The sequence below is a fragment of the Alligator sinensis genome, unplaced genomic scaffold (genome assembly GCF_000455745.1).
Source record: "Alligator sinensis unplaced genomic scaffold, ASM45574v1 scaffold386_1, whole genome shotgun sequence".
NCBI classification, from domain to species: Eukaryota; Metazoa; Chordata; order Crocodylia; family Alligatoridae; genus Alligator; species Alligator sinensis.
The window spans coordinates 1,146,058-1,149,636 of NW_005841996.1; the positions used below are offsets into that span (position 1 = coordinate 1,146,058).

The window sequence follows — 3,579 nt, forward strand, 5'->3', positions numbered from 1 at the left end:
GAGCTGTGCCCTATTCTGGCCCCACAGGCAGGTCTAAATTGTACTCCAGTGATGAGTTTTACCAAAGTATCTAGACAAAGAGGGACCAACAACTGAGCACTTGTCTAGATTATATTCTGGAACTATAGAGATGAATAATACCAACAGTGAAATTTAGTTTCACTACTGATGATTTTGGCAGTAAGGTTCAGTAAATAGGTTTTTACAAAAAAAATTCCTGTGCTTTCCCTTCTTACAACATTAACCTTTCGATCTTCCTACAAAAATAAGTAGTGCTCTGAGAAGTAACAGCTGGGGGGGGCACAGTAAAACTTAATTTAATTTTAAAATAAACTGTAAAGGGGACACAAAGCTCCATGCACTCTGCAGAAAATTGACTTCAAATTTTCCACTGCTGTTCCTGGATTCTGTGGACTGTGATGGCAGTTCAGAAATACAGGAATAAAAGGGTTGCCTTAGGCTTTCAAGTTCCATCCTCTGCATTTGCAAGCATTTATCCAGAGTGTCCTAAAAATCATCTGCTCCAACAACTTACATGCCAGCTACAAAGTGCCATGTTATGAAAATAAAACAAAACCAACCACCCTCCCCACCCCTCCAAACTATCCTACAAGCTCTAGGTAAAACGCAGGTGGGACAAAAGCACCACTAATATCATGTTGCTACAATGGCAGATAAGTGATCTTGTTATTGTGTGCACAGAGGAGAGCGTCCTAGGAACAGGACCATGCTGCACACTACATAGACTTCATAGACATCAGGGCTGGAAGGGACCTCGGAAGATCATCGAGTCCAGCCCCCCGCCCAAAGGGCAGGAAGTCAGCTGGGGTCATAGGATCCCAGCAAGATAAGCATCCAGTTTCATCTTGAAGGTGTTCAATGAAGGCGCTTGAACCACCTCCGGTGGCAGGCTGTTCCAGACCTTGGGGGCTCGGACAGTAAAGAAGTTCTTCCTTATGTCCAGCCTGAAACGATCTTGAAGTAGTTTGTGACCATTCGACCTCGTCATCCCTTGGGGTGCTCTGGTGAACAAACGTTCCCCCAGATGCTGGTGGTCACCCCTGATAAACTTGTAGGTGGCCATCAGATCACCCCTGAGCCTGCGCTTTTTCAGGCTAAAGAGCCCCAGGGCTCTCAGCCTGTCATCATAGGGTCTGCTTCCCTGACCTCTGATCATGCGCATGGCTCTTCTCTGGACTCTCTCAAGCTTCTCCACATCCTTTTTGAATTGTGGAGCCCAAAACTGGACACAGTACTCCAGCTGCGGCCTCATCAAGGCCGAGTACAGGGGGAGAATGACGTCCCGGGATTTGCTTGAGAAGCATCTATGGATGCAAGCCAGCGTTTTGGTCGCTTTACTAGCCGCCGCATCGCATTGCAGGCTCATGTTCATCTTGTGGTCAATGATGACCCCCAAGTCTCTTTCTTCCATAGTGCTAGCCAACATAGCACTGCCGAGCCTATAAGGATGCTGCGGGTTTTTTTTCCCAAGGTGGAGAACCTTGCATTTATCGGCGTTGAACACCATCAGATTCTCGTCTGCCCACTTGCTGAGCCTGTCCAGGTCAGCCTGGATAACCTGCCTGTCTTCTGGTGTGGATGCTTTGCCCCAAAGTTTGGTGTCATCGGCGAACTTGGCCAGTCCGCTTCTGACTCCAGTGTCCACATCATTAATGAAGATGTTGAACAGTATGGGTCCAAGGACAGAGCCTTGGGGGACCCCACTGGTCACAGGACACCACGATGAGTGACTTCCATCGATTACTACCCTCTGGGTCCGACCCCAGAGCCAATTTTCCAGCCAGCGGATCGTGGAGGACCCAAGGCGACAATTGGCCAGTCGGAAAGCAATTCTCCCTTCCCAGCTTCTTGGCAACTGGTTTGGGAAATATTGCCAGAGTTGGAATCGGGAAGCAATCAGTTTGACCAGAAGGCCAAGACCCACCAATCACTAGCCACGGTTAAGCTTGCTCCTGAAACCTCTAAAGGGGAAAGCTAGCAGAAGCCCTGATGCATAGGATTGCCAGGCAGCTCCAGCACAGAGAAAGGACTTACCTCTTGATCCAACATGAGGAATACAAACACTTAAATGTGTATTCCAAAAATCAATTGTTATTGATCCCAGAATCCCCTTAGCATCTCATACCATCCTTCCCTGTAACTTGAGTTCAATCTAGAAGAAATGTACGTTCTTTGCTCTCACTACATTGTTTGAAAGACCAATCCTCTAGTTACTAGAAATCATCTACTTTCCAGTCTAAATTTATCAGAACCAGTTTATCACCATTCAGTATTTTATGCTGGTATTGCTCTTATCTTCAGTAGTTCTTCTCTTTTCCCTGATAATCACATGGCAAATATGAAAAGAAAGTGTATACCTCTCAAATATCATTTTGCTGTGTTAAACAAACTATGGAGAAACGCTCATCATGCTGTCTATACCCTCCGGGTTCCAAGATCCTTATAATGGTGTTTTCTTTTGGTGGCCACAGACCCTGCACCTGAAGGTTACAGATATACTCTTCTCATCCAAGCTGAAAGGCATCCATCACCAAGGATACCAATGGGGGGTGTCAGAAGAAAAGGCATCCTCTGGCACACATTCCCCAGACCCTTCCCCCACTGGGTGTTTTCACTGACATTCCCAGTGGATTTTTGTCTCAGGAATAAATGTTCCAGTATGTCCTTGAGGTGAAGTCTAGCATGCAGCATCATGAAGGTGCAAGACAACAAATGGCTAAACAGGAAAGGGGAAGTCCTCACTTGTTGGAGGGCACCTCTCAGCCAGCAAAAATAAGCTCATTTAAGGATGATAAATGGATCCATGAAAGATATGCCCTTGCTGACAGAAACCAGAGTGGCTCCATGAAATCAAACACCTAGCCTGGCAAGCAAGTCTAGCTTCTGGTGCTTGATTAGTAGCTCCAAGAACTGGAAATACTGCATTTTGACTTGGAGTCTCTCAGAAACCTCTACTGCAGCAGCCATTTTTATGAGTCAGGTGTCTAGACTGGGGAAAAAAAAACTAGTCACCTGCTCTCTCAGATATGCTGTCATTGCTGAAAGAACCTCAGAAAAGACCCTCAGGTTGCCAAAAAGGTTGACTGTCCACAGGTAATGGTCTTTCCCCGTGATAAACAGATACATAACATTCATCCAAGAACCCTGTGGTGATACAGAAATAAGTATCCTATAAACTCATAGATGTTAGGGTCGGAAGGGACCTCAATAGATCATCGAGTCCGACCCCCTGCATAAGCAGGAAAGTGTGCTGGGTCTAGATGACCCCAGCTAGATACTCATCTAACCTCCTCTTGAAGACCCCCAGAGTAGGGGAGAGCACCACCTCCCTTGGGAGCCCGTTCCAGACCTTGGCCACTCGAACTGTGAAGAAGTTCTTCCTAATGTCCAATCTAAATCTGCTCTCTGCTAGCTTGTGGCCATTATTTCTTGTAACCCCCGGGGGCGCCTTGGTGAATAAATACTCACCAATTCCCTTCTGTGCCCCCGTGATGAACTTATAGGCAGCCACAAGGTCGCCTCTCAACCTTCTCTTGCGGAGGCTGAAAAGGTCCAGGT

The 3,579-nt window shown here is 46.7% G+C and overlaps 1 protein-coding gene across 1 annotated transcript in view; it reads right to left on the reverse strand.

Moving 5' to 3' along the window:
* CTNNAL1 (catenin alpha like 1) overlaps positions 1-3,579 on the reverse strand; it is a 124,120-nt gene that overhangs the window by 2,509 nt on the left and 118,032 nt on the right. The window lies entirely within an intron of this gene.